This window comes from Lepisma saccharinum, chromosome 3 (genome assembly GCF_977018435.1).
Source record: "Lepisma saccharinum chromosome 3, izLepSacc3.1, whole genome shotgun sequence".
Taxonomy (NCBI): Eukaryota; Metazoa; Arthropoda; class Insecta; order Zygentoma; family Lepismatidae; genus Lepisma; species Lepisma saccharinum.
In genome coordinates, this window is record NC_139231.1 from 88,561,385 (window position 1) to 88,575,415 (window position 14,031).

General features: G+C 38.4%; 1 protein-coding gene across 1 annotated transcript in view; it reads right to left on the bottom strand.

Annotated features, from left to right (window-relative positions):
* Nucleotides 1-14,031, bottom strand: part of LOC145985233 (uncharacterized) — a 66,788-nt gene that overhangs the window by 42,915 nt on the left and 9,842 nt on the right. The window contains exon 2 of the mRNA XM_083118994.1: nucleotides 8,865-8,936. The gene's annotated coding sequence lies outside the window, so the exon portion shown is untranslated. The remainder of the gene's footprint in view (nucleotides 1-8,864; nucleotides 8,937-14,031) is intronic.

Below are 14,031 nucleotides of genomic sequence, written 5' to 3' on the forward strand. Positions count from 1 at the left end.
GCCAGCGTTATACCAAATGGTTCTTCGGGATTGTATTCAGGAAGCGGAAGTGTGCAAACAGGTAGGCGGTGGCGATGATGCAGTGTTACATCATGTTGAAGTTATAGAAGAGACAAAAAGGCGTTACCAAAGATTCAATATGGAAGGACGAATGGTGCGTGCTCGGTTGCGGGGGGCACCACACAATGAGAATCCGGTGATATGGGGTTCAGGAGGGATTGCAAGAACTGGTCCAATATGTTCTACGTGATGTGGCCGAGCATGACCAAGTTGGTATTACTATCAGAAATGAAGATCACCCTGATCGCCCTTTTTGGTTATCTTTTCGGGAAGCACAGGCGGTAAATATGGAGATATTGTGGGCAGCATTGGAAAAAGTATTGCAGAGCAATACAACATTTCTTTCTGACAACAATTTCTATGTATATATCCATCATGTCCAAATGCCACGAGGGGGAGGACGTGTTCGCCAAAATGCAATGAATGGGGAACAATTCTGTAAACTAAAAAAAGGAATTATAACTATTAAAAATTCCGATAGCAGGTGTTTGGCTTATGCGTTGGTTGTGGCAAGAGGTATTAATGTTTACAAAAATGAACCTAAAAAACGTTATCAGTATGTTAGACAACATAAATGTGTTATGGAAGAAGAAGTGGATAAACTGTGCAGAGAAGCTGGGGAAAATTTGAATGGTGGTGGAGGAACTACCGAAATTCAAAAATTTCAGGACTATTTATCTGATTTCAAGATTACCGTATATAATGGATTTTCCGGGAGTGATGTGATATATGAAGGTCCTTTATTACCTAGGCGCGAAACTTTAAATTTGGTGTACATAAACAACCATTTTAATGTTATAACATCTCTTACAGCTGCATTCTCCGCTAATTTCTATTGTGAAACTTGCCATAAAAAATATGATCATGTTTCTAGACATCTAGGATCCTGTACAGCTGTTTGTTCACAATGCCAAGAAAAGCCCAAATGTACTGTTTCAGAAACCAAAATAAAGTGCACTGATTGTAACAGATTTTTCTATGGTCAAAAATGTTACAATAATCATAAAACATGTTACAATAGAAAAAACTCTCTTTGTCAGACAGTAAAATGTTGTGAAAAATGCCTGAAAGCGTATGCTATCCGTACAAACAGAAATCCTCATATATGTGGAGAGAAATTCTGTGTCAGCTGTAAAAATATGGTACCATCTGAACATCTATGTCACATCCAAAAAATTTATAGCAAACAAATATCTTCTCTTATATCAAAAAAAGCAATGCTTGTTTTCTACGATATTGAATCGAGGCAGGACACAAAACTAGAAGGCACTGAAAACAATTTTCTTTTGGTGTGCCAAAATGTATGCTATAATTGCATTGAGAACAAAGATATGTCTCAATGGTGCAGTGAATGCGGAAAAAGACAGCACATATTTGATAGTACAGAACCTGTTTACAATTTTCTGCAATTTGTTTCAGCTCACCGCACCAAAATTAACAATATTGTGTGTATTGCACACAATAGTAGAGGGTATGATTCGCATTTTGTACTGCAAACTATGATCGAAAAAATGAAATGGACACCGTCTGTGATCATGAATGGAGCCAAAATATTATCTTTGAAGATGCACAATATCCATTTCATAGATTCTCTCAACTTTATTCCAATGGCGCTCAACAAATTACCGAAAGCATTTGATCTCCCAATGTCCAAAGGGTATTTTCCTCATTTTTTTAATACTTTGAAAAATAAAGAATATGTCGGATGTATCCCTGGTACTGAATTTTACGCTGTTGATTCTATGATGGAGAATCAGAGAACCAGTTTTTTGGAATGGCATAGTGAACAACAGAAAACAGGGGTAGTTTTCGATATGCAGAAGGAGTTGAGAAAATACTGTGTAGAAGATGTTAATGTACTACGTGCTGCCTGTTTGAAATTCATGACCACTTTTGAAAAAGAAACAACAGTGAACCCATTATTGGAAGCCATCACCATCGCTTCAGCTTGTAATAAAGTATTCCGTAAAAGATTTTTGAAAGCAGAACATATAGGAATTATTCCTAAAAACGGATACAGATGGTGTGATATTCAGTCTATAGAGGCTATTCAATGGTTGGTATGGGAGGAAAAAAAACATAAAATCGAAATCCAACATGCAGCCAGAGGACCAGAAGTAAAAGTTGGAGGAAATTTGAAAGTAGATGGATATTTTAAAGATCAAAAAGGGGAAGAGCATGTATTTGAATATCAAGGATGCAGAACACATGGTTGTGTCAAATGTTTCCCTACTTCACGTACACAACCTCTTCATGATGACCCATATGATACTTTGTCTTTTCGGTATGAAAGAACAGAAAATAAAATTACCAGATTAAAAGCACTTAACTACATTGTCCATGAGATGTGGGGGTGCGAATTTCACCAGCAGTTGAGAAATAACAAAACCATGAAACATTATGTTGAAAAACATCCGTTATCAATTAAAGCCCCCATAATTCCCCGGGAGGCGTTTTATGGTGGTAGAACTAATGCTACCAAACTACATTACACTGTGAAAGAAAATGAAACAATTCAATATAAGGATGTATGTAGCCTGTACCCTTATTGTTGCAAAGTTAAAAAGTTTCCAGTTGGCCATCCGGTGAAAATTTATGTGGGGGAAGAATGCCGCGATATTTATTCTTTTGAAGGGCTTGTCAAAGCAACAATACTTCCACCGAGAGATCTGTACCATCCTGTGTTACCATATCGAACCAATTCAAAATTAACTTTCCCTCTATGTAGAACTTGTGCCGATGAAATAAACCAGGCGGAATGTAACCATACTGCTAGGGAAAGAGCTATAACTGGAACCTGGGTTGTGGATGAAGTTCAGAAGGCAGTTCAAAAGAAATACAAAATTTTAGAATTACATGAGGTATGGGAATATAATGTTGAACAATATGATCCTGCAAAAAAATCAGGTGGTGTATTTGCAGAGTACATCAATACATTTCTCAAAGCAAAAGTTGAAGCAAGCGGCTGGCCATTGTGGTGTATTGATGAAGAATCCAAAAAAAAATACATAGCTGACTATTTTGAAAAGGAGGGTGTGTTGTTGGATGAAAACAGAATATGTGCTAATCATGGATTACGAAGCTTAGCAAAACTTATGCTGAATTCATTTTGGGGTAAATTTGGACAGAGAGAAAACCCTGGTCAAGTTAGTATTATCAATAATCCTAAGGATTTTTTCGATAAACTAGAAAATCCCAATGTTGAAGTACATCAAGTTATACCTATAAATGAAGATATGTTGATAGTTCACTGGCAATATCTCGAAGAATCTGCACTTCCATTATCGACTGTAAATGTAGTTATTGCAGCATACACTACAACACATGCACGTTTAGAGCTTTATGAATATTTGGATACATTAGGCGAAAATGTATTGTACTATGATACCGATAGTGTTATTTATATTCAAAGGCCAGGTGATGTTGATCTGCCTGTTGGAGACTACCTAGGGGAGTTAACAAATGAACTAGAACTCTATGGGAAAAATGCTTATATCAGAGCATTTTCATCCAGTGGGCCGAAAAGTTATGCATTTGAGGTAGTAAATCCAGACAATACTAATGTTACTACTGTTTGCAAGGTGAAAGGCATATGTCTAAACCATAAAAACAGCAGCACAATCAATTTCGAATCACTCACCAATGCTATTCTCAACAACACCTCCTCTTTAACTTTACTCAACTCGAACAAAATCGTACGCACAAAAACACATTCCGTTGTTAGTAAGCCGGAAATAAGGGTTTTTCAGGTGGTATATACCAAAAGAAAAAGATGTGCATCAAGTTTCGAAACTTTACCATATGGATTCAAACAACAGAAAACAGAATGAGTTAATTTTGTAATGCAGTGGAATATATTTTTATTAGATTAAGTTAATGCTATCCTTAGTAATAGTATATCTGTGATTTGGTCAACATACAAACTGGATACCAAAACAAATCTCATATTATATGCAAATGTTAAAGCTTTTCATTACCAAATCTGTTACTTAGTAAAAAGTAAAAGTGAAAACCATTCATTTGAAACCATTTGCTGTCATTGAAATATAATTATGCAGTCGCTATAATTTTTTGCTTAATATCAGTGCAAATCTGATATTATGTTGTGCACTTTAATGATGGAGTGAGTGACTAGTTGACAAGTTGGTTCTTCGGTGCAACGTTGTATGGTACAAACGGCTTTGTGCCCCTCTCCAACTTAAAAAAAAAGAGGCGCCCAGAGATGGTAGCCACGTTGATGTCGTTGTGGGGCTTTCTGCAAAAAGCTACCTGTACCAAGCCCAAAAACTTATTTTGAGATGGCGAATAAAAACTTTCCATGCCTGTTGACCTTTAGTTTCCTCAACACACATACCCAGTTGTAATCGAACCCTCGACCCCCCTTTGGTTTCAAAACACATCTGTTTGTGCATAATGGCTAATCGAGACTGGTAACGCATTTTTTTAAAAATTCGATACTATTATTTATTTTTGGTTTTAAAACATAGCATACATTAGTGGTAAAGTCTTTGCATTGTAATCAAAAGGTTCCAGGTTCGATATTCGTTGAAACAGCTTTATGCATTACGGTTAATCGGGACTGCGTTAAAAAAACGCCAACATTAGCCCCTTGGTTGCAAAACTCCAAAATCACCCCATTTTCTATTTGTGTATCAAAAATAATCGGGGATAGTAACTCACTTTTTAAACAAATCAATGTTATTCTGCAAATTTGCCAGCATTGGAACACAAAACATTTTGAATACTAAACAACAATATCAGCTATTTTGTTTTGCTTTTTGAATATCTGTTCGTGCTAATCGGGACTGATAACACACTTCTTTTTTATTTAAACAGAAAATCATTATTAGGCACTTTGACAACAATTTCTATGTATATCTCCAACATGTCCAAATGCCACAAAGGGGGAGGACGTGTTCGCCAAAACGCAATAAATGGGGACTAATTCTGTAAACTAAAAAAGAAAAAAATATATATATATAACTAGGAACTCGAACCTGGAACCTTTCGAATACTAAACACCAGTCACAGCCATTTTGTTTTGATTTTTAATATCTGTTCCTGCATAAATACTAATGGGGACTCAACACACTTCTTTTTTATTTTATTTTAAAAACAACATCATTATCAGCCAATTTGACATTGTGAATCGAACCCGGGGACCTTTTCAGTACAGCATAAACATCCTATTTCCAATTAGTTCATTTTGTCTTTGTGCACAAAAAGCTAATCGGAACTTTTAAATAAATACAATTGAATATACAATTTTCACCAACATTGGGAATCGAACCCTCAACCACTTGGTTAAAACATCTCGCGGAATAAAAAACACCACCCGCGCCGCCCACGCCCCGCGCCGCGTCGTCCCGTCCCGCGCCGCTCCGTCCCGCGCCGCGCCCGGTCGCCGCCGCCGCCGCCGCTAAACACAAAACGCGGCCGCCATATTGATTTTATTCAAATACTATTTATGCACAGATGGACTAATCGGGACCTATAATGACGGGACAAAACAATTGGCCTCATTTAACTACCTAGAAAATCGAACCCCCGCTTTCTCTTCATTACCAGGCGACAACAATAACCACTAACCCAAAGCCGCCATATTGATTTTATTCAAACACTATTTATGCACAGATGGACTAATCGGGGACCTATAATGGCGGGACTAAACAATTGGCCAAATTTAACTACCTAGAGAATCGAACCCGTGACCTCTTCATTGCCAGGTGACAACATTAACCACTAACCCAACTCGATTTTCGAACTCAACCATTTTGCTGCCTTTATTTACACTCAGGCTAATCGAGACCATTCAATATTGACATCGTCGCCTTGTAATCAAGGGGTCCCAGGTTCGATACTCGGTGGAGGCACATAGTGGTCCGAATTACCACTTTTCAACTGTAGCTCCAATCCTGATTAGTTTTGCCGTGCATAAAACGGACTTAAAAAAAACTAACTCAATCTATCAATCAATCAATATTGACTCTACCAGGAATCGAACCCTCGACGCCTCTTGTTTTACAGAGCAATAACCTTAGCCGCTAAGCTTTCGGGGTAAAGCACCTTCGGCGCCATCTTTAAATCATTTCTTCATGTCTTTGAATCATACGCAATGGTTGCGTGCGCATTTCCTCCACACACACACACAACGTGACAAATCCCTTGACCCCCTCCCCCCCCCCGCTTCCGATGTCTTCAATGTGATCAGACACGTTCTGCTGACTCAACAATAAAACCGCTCGTGGCCCGCTACGACCGGATGTAACATAACACCAGCCGCATCAAATTTTGCTGACGCGTAGGAACGAAGTGCTGTCATTCTACTACGTTATTATCCTCATAAATTACGCAAAAAGGGAGCAGAAGTCTGTGCTAAAGCATTTGTTTGGATCAAACGATTTGAAATATTTTTTCCACAGCGTCAATTTCACATTAGCTAATAATGGAAATAAAGCACACAAACTGTATTTTTGAATGGCAGAAAATTAATGATAAATGCATTCCGAAGATACATGTGTAACTTTCATGTACAACATATGTTTTACAAACATGCAACATGAAGCAACATAAAATAGAAAATACATATGCAACAAGCTAACACTAAATTTTGTACGTATTCAAAACTAATTCAATACAAATATACAACACATATAATTTAAATACATTACATTACGAGCGAAGCAAGCAAGAAAATTTTTTGATCCAATTTTCGCAATTGAAAGCAATATTGATTTAATAGAGCCCAAATAATTTCACTTGACGCCCTTTTACAACTTTTTTTAGATCATTCAGCGCCCATGGCCGACACCCTCCACCCCTAGCTACAGCTCTGAACTTGACGAAAACGATAAAATGCGAGCGAAGCAAGCAAGAAAATTTTGCAAAATGTATTTTTATTTGCTTAAAATTTGAAATCAAAGGGGTAATTGCTCCTCTTTGCCATTCCCTTGGCCGTCAATGTTTGTCTGCCCTTGCTACCCTAGAATTGACTTCCGTCGAATGACCCCCTGTGGATGCGTCACTGTATAATACAGACATCAAGAACCTTATTCTGCACAGTTTGTCTGCTCGACTAACCTTGTATTAATGCATATGCCACACACCCCTCCATCCAAACCGATTCTAAAGGCAAAAGAGCTGGTGTTTCATTTCAGCCGTATCGCCGCGATCACCCACAGGTAGGTAGAAAAACTATACATAATAACCAAAACTAAACATCAATAACAAGTCAATCAAACGATACGATCCCCCCCCCATCTTTGTGTGAAGATATATAGAATTGGTATAAAATGTTGTCCCCCAAAAAAAATTCCCATGACGCACCCCCGGTGGGCACCCCTGGTGCGAATTAAACTTTTTACTTTGGGGGGAGAGGAAGGAGTCATACTCAATTCTGGATTCAAGTCTAAGCAGAAAATGCACGTATTATCAAGGAAATTTTCTCTCTTCAGAATAGATAAATGGAAGTGATTACTGGGGAGAGTGGAAGGGAAGGGGAGTTGCTACCTCTAGTTAATTAACACTTCGTCCTCATCTTACTTAGACTGACATAGCGGGCCTCAACGGGTTCCTTGTTACATCTTCGATAGAGGCACATTGCACAGTGATTTGGACCCCACCTTAAACTGTGGGATCGGATAAAGTGAACCTAACACGAAACAGACAGATTGACATAACAATAGTTCTGCAACATGGTAGCAGGAGCGTCGTTAATTTCCAAACTTCAAGCTATGATAAATTGTCTCGTTGCAGAGAAAAATAATTGTGTTTACGGGGATCATGTGGTGGGCTTACCAATAACCTTATTAGCTCCAGGCTACCTTGATAGTAATTATATTTCTATTTTGTTATTTTACGCTGCTTTTTTCATCTCTTAGTTAATTACGACGATGAGAATGAATGATGAACTGATGAAGAAGATGATGGGACACACACAAACAAACATCCATGCCTTCCTTACCCAGGAATCGAACATAGGATCCCTGACGTCGTAGCGTGATACGATAACCACTCAGCTTCAGAGTAGTAGGAATGGACAATCAGCATACCGTTTTATATAATTAGTGTGTGTGTGTGTGTGTGTGTGTGTGTGTGTGATGGTGTGTGTGATGGTGTGTGTGTGTGGGGGGGGGCAATAAGTGATTATCATAAAGTCACTTCTGTCTACTCACTAACTTCACTAAAATATTGTAGCCTATGTCTCAAGAAGACACACTAATTATATGTAATTTTAGCTTCTTTTATTATCCATGGAGCTCTAAACTCTTAACTAATTCAGATTATTAGACAGTCGTAGATTTTAAGAAATAATATTTGAGTGAACATTAATATATATTATTTTAAATTACGATACATTTTTTTTATTTTTAAATAAGATTTGTACAATCAAGACCCTTGCTTACAGGAGCAACGATTCTGATTTAAGCATTTCTACTTTGATATTATTAATATTGTTGCTACCTCAACCCTTCGTATATTATTATTATCATCATAATTTGATTTTATGGTTCTGAAAATATCGATTCGGTATTACGATATTTTATATTTACAGATGTTAGTGAATCATACCTAATTATTTACCAAATATTACGATGGCTGAACATGTCTGCGAGAGTGTGTAAGAAACATGTATAGATTAATACGATTATGCAAACGACAAGACGATTGATATAACTACGGTAATCTGACAATAATGTCAAAATGTCATGATAAATTACTTCCTGTACCTGCTGCACTGACATCTCATGTTATGCATTTACCATGTTAAGTTTTGAAAGAATTGAAAAGTCCATATGACTTACCTGGTTCGGAAGGCAATAGTTCTTGCAAAGACAGCAATATGAGTTAGTCTTGTTACATTCGATTTCACGAGACTGGAAATGAGAATAAGTGAGAATTAGTAAATCTATTTTATTCATTCACTCTCTTACAGAATGAGATAAGATGAAACAAAAACCTCGTAGAAGATATAATTCGTAAGCATAATACAGAACAATATATTGTGAAAGCAGTGGCGGCAATTAGGGGGGGGGTGCAGTTGCCTCCCAAACTTTTTGCCACTTTTGCCCCCGCACTATGAGAAACCTTATCTACCAAGGAAAGTAAACTGTCCTTGCCCCCCCCCCCCCCTCCCGTTTTAGAACCCAATCGCCGCCACTGTTTGATCGTCTTCGCGAGATGGTATTTATTGCGTGTATTTGTATAGCTTGAATTGTTGTTTTAAGTGCACTTTATGCAAAGAAAGGTTAATCGGGACTGCATCTACAGTTTAAAGTGGGATCCGAACCACTGTGGCATGTGCCTCCACCGGGTATCGAACCCGTGACCCTTGAGTATTTGTATAAGTATGCATGTATACGTAGGAAATTTTGCTCGAATGTGAGGGATGATTCCATGTATGAATGAAAATGCTACGCACGAATTGAACCGAATTCAGGCGTAAGAACCCTTCGAAGACCAAGGCCTGCCAAGGGCATTTTCGCCGGGTGGTTCGTCGTCAGTGCATTTAATCCCGTGGCTGTTCCCATTCCCCTCTCCGATGGCTTTCGAGACCGAAGTCCGCTACTGGTGCTTTCAAGAACACCTCCCTCCATTATCCTCACGACAACACCACAAGTATTGCGCCTCGTATCCGCAAGTTCCACACGCCTCCGAGAGAGTTCAGCGCCCAGGTCGATAATAGAATTAGTGCCAAACCAACGAATTCGGTGCCCTCCCCATGCTCGGGGCTTTTTTTTATTATTATTATTCTCCTAGTAAGGTAAAGGTAAAGTGCTACCCTGTGCTTAACACCACGCCATGAAGGCGTATAGGGGGTGTGGGGGTAACGTCCCACACTTTCTTGATCCGGTCATGAGTGGGGGTGATGTGATCAGCATCACGCCCCTGACCGCCTTCACCCCCAGGGTTTCCCCCCCAGGTACCCATGTCATTCTCCTAGTTTACATTCCTATTTATATTCGTATGCAAACATCACCCTCCCCATGACATCGCAAGAAACCCGTAGCAAAAAATATATCAATTTTCCCTCAAATGCGCGCGCTCCTCGTTCCTTAACTGTATCAAAGTTCAAAGAGAAAATTATCCTGATAAAGGTTTATTATGCGGTTAGCATTATTTATTTCCAATGGTAATTGAAAATTTGTCTCTGGGTAGTATATTGAGTACAGTTGTTAAAGTGAGCGGAGATTCTCTAATACAATATTTGTTATACAACAGCATTGCAAGAATTTTGCATCTGCTTTAAATATAATAGAATTCCAAAACTAAGTAAATATTATTTTTCGGTACAGAGGATATTTTTATGTCTCGTAATACAGCTGTAGGACACACCTTCATAAACACTTCATCCAAACGGCAATCGCGTATTTTTCGAACAGTTTCAGATTTTGAAAACTCCATCGCACATACCTTTAGGAGGCACCACTTGGTACCCTATATATCACATTATCATGAACAACTTATCAATGTTTTTAAGCAATAAGTACAAACTCACATTGTGAGTGGACCGATGCGAGTAAGAACATTTTTAGGTTTTTGTTTGCACATTAACAATATTATTAACTTGATAGGGTTATTTAATCTGTTCCAATTTTTAACCTTTTGGCCCTTTCGGTGTTCGCTTCCGTGGATACGGCTCTGCACAATTTCTACTATGAATCTATTTTTTCCGGTCTACCACTAGATGCCTGTGCCTATGTGTGCAGTGGGATGCACAAGTATTGCTCGGCAAATTGTCAATTACTATTTTCATATTTTTTTCTCTTGCTTCCTGCATTGGGTTTTTACATGTACTGGTGTAGAGGTTATTAGTATGTTGTTTTGTTTCAATTTTTGAGGCTCTCTTAGCTTACAACAAAGAAAATAACTTGGTAATGGACCATTTGCTTGACAATACAAAAACATCTCACTCTACCCCACACAACACATGTATGCTGACTCCTGCATGCACGTTTTGATGTTTTGTGACACCAGAACAACCACAACAGCTCACAAAATACTCACGTTCAGATAATATTTATCATCCTCTTCGTGCAAAGTACACCTGTCCCATATCGTCACTGCACTTCAAGTACGTTTGGGTGGTAACTCGTCTCCTGGACTGTTGTCCATAATGCCTGCCCCAAGGCTGCAGTGAAAGGACATCGCCATAACTTTCTCCATTTCTCACTTTCCACAGTCCAACGGCTCCGTTGGGAGTAGCTTACTTCACGTGCATGTTTTTTCACACAGGCGTTACAACCTTATTTTCCCAGCATGTTACCAGGGCGTAGCAGTAACGCATTGCTTCGCTCAATGTGTGGAAAAAGAAACACAATACTTAGAAAAATGATGTGTGTGAGTGTAATTGGTCCTGAGCTTACATACGATGGGCAATAAAAACTTTTCTCGTGTATAGTTGCTATAAATACCTTTGAGTTGCATAATATTTATTATTACGCTTTTGAGTTGGTGGATCATGTTGCGTTTTCTACGCGTGAATCTCTGTGGAAGAACAACAAAACCTTTTTTCGTATAGGCTCGAATCACGAAAAGTTCATAATTTTCTAGGTTTCCTATTTTCCTCACTGTACTGTTTTATTTTCACTGTAACTTGAAACTATTTACATCATGAAACGGGATGAGTGAATTTCCCCTCATCCCGTCTCAAACATCACCCTGTGTGTATGCGCGCGTTTGTGTATGTAGGGGGTGTAAACGCACACACATAGATATGCACTTGCAGTACATATCCTTTCAATGGCGAAAGAGTTTGTTTTATGCTCAGATAGGTTTCTTTCAGTAACGTGCCCAAGGGTGGTTGGTATTGGTAAAACCCCCCTCTTCATCCAGGTTTTTAAGTCGTGTGTACAGAAAAAAGAGAAACTATAGCTTTGGTTAATAAAATAGATCTCTTTAAGGATATATACCTTTCCTTAACAAATATCTGAGGACCACCAACGTATCTTTTATAAATTGGTAAGAAAATATTGGATAAATTAAAGAATACCTTGAACGATGGTTTAGTTTACCCTAAGTCGTTTAAATTAAAGAATACCTTGAACGATGGTTTAGTTTACCCTAAGTCGTTGATCGACCTCTTTGGTTGGACTCACGCTTTAGCCACCAACGAGTCCGTGGGAGTTAATTTGTGATAGCCCCTTCATCAGTTTCATCTTTTTGCGAAAGTCCCTTATCTAATCATCATCATCGTCGCGATTTGCCTAAAGAGGTAGAAAATATACAAACTAAATTGTGAGTTTTACTTTCGTTTCATTTTCATATCGTTTAATTTATTATCAGTACGGTACTTCTATAAAGAAGCGACGAGAAAACTAACCGACAATTGGTAGAAAGAGAGGGAGAACATAAGGAAACGAGACAGAAAATGAGTAAAAGTGTGGGAAAACATAAAAATAGAAAAAATAACCAAGAACGGAGTAAGTAAATACGAGTAAAGACATTAAAGCACATAGAAGGCTACAAAATATATACAAGAAAAAGCAGATATTATATAAGAATTACAAGAAAGGGGGGGGGGAGCAGGGAAGGATAGGATGGCAATTCTCCTTATTTTCAGTTGGGTGTCGAGTGATTTCCTTGACCCCCTTCCCCCAGGGGGCCAATGATTTTAAATCCCAAGTCCATGCATCTCTTTAGAAACTATCCATATACCATTACTGTTGACGTTGTTGTTACACATGAATATCAAAACACATGAAGAAACTAACAAAGTTATCAGACAGAATGACTTACCCTCTCGTCAGCTAAGCAGCAAAAATCATTGTGTGTGTGTGTGTGTGTGCGTCAGTTTCACTTTCTGTACACTTCAGAAGCTTACTTCGTCACACGGAAGTGAAACGTGCAAATATTACATATCTTTATGGTAATCACCATTGCAAATTACGTGCAACTATGTAAATAACACTGCTCGCTGTACATGCCATAGCTTGAAAGAAAGCTGCTCATTAAGTTGGTGTATACTGATGATCCTGTAGAAAATTTTGGATAACGGGAAGATTTAATTTCTAGAGGGTTCCACTGCAAGTTCACTTGACATCGCGCTTCAAACTTTTAAAAATGTGATGATGGAACAACTCGGTTAATCTCTGAGTGATCTTAACTATTTTCTCCGTTGTGTGAAAATAAGTTCTTTCACTGTGGTCTCGTAACTGAAGAACCTTTCCTTGTGACACTTCTTCAAAATTGAAAGTGTGCCATATTATGCAAAAATGTGAATATTGATTTCTACTAGAAGTATATCTAGCTGCTGCAAATTTAATAAAAATCCTAGAATCGCGAGAGCCGATCGTGTGCTGTTTTCATGCAAATTGATTTAGAAGGGTTTTTTTCTTTTTGGAAATAAGGTATACATGATCAAATGTACAGCGACGAATGACATGGGAGGGTACCTGGGGGAAACCCTGGGGGGTAAAGGCGGTCAGGGGCCCCACTCACGACCGGATCAAGAAAGTGTGGGGCGTTACCCCCACACTCCCTATACGCCTGCATGGCGTGGTGCTAAGCACAAGGGAGCACTTTACCTTTACCTTTTTGATCAAATGTAACTGTGGGGTGGTAGAAAGTTATTGGTTAACAGCGCGCATTACATATTGTTACAGTAATGGTTCTAAAAGGCATATTCTTTACTGAAAATACTATCAGCCTACAAACTAATGACCCTGGCTCAGACCTAAACAAATCTCTCAATTGTCCTGCCATGTGTGTAACGGCTTATTATACTGATTCGTTGCGTGTGCGAAATTAATACATGTGCTAAGTGGACATTTGATTTAGATCTGTTATATGATAGTATATCCCACATCTGCGGATGTGAATTAATTATACGACCATTTGTCGGCATGTAACTTGCTCAATTTGTAAATTAATAACAATGGAAATAAGTGACACTGTATCCTTTCTTGCGAAGATGTAATCTCTGGCATTGTTTTCATCATATTCTTTTCAATATAAAAATATTGTTAATGT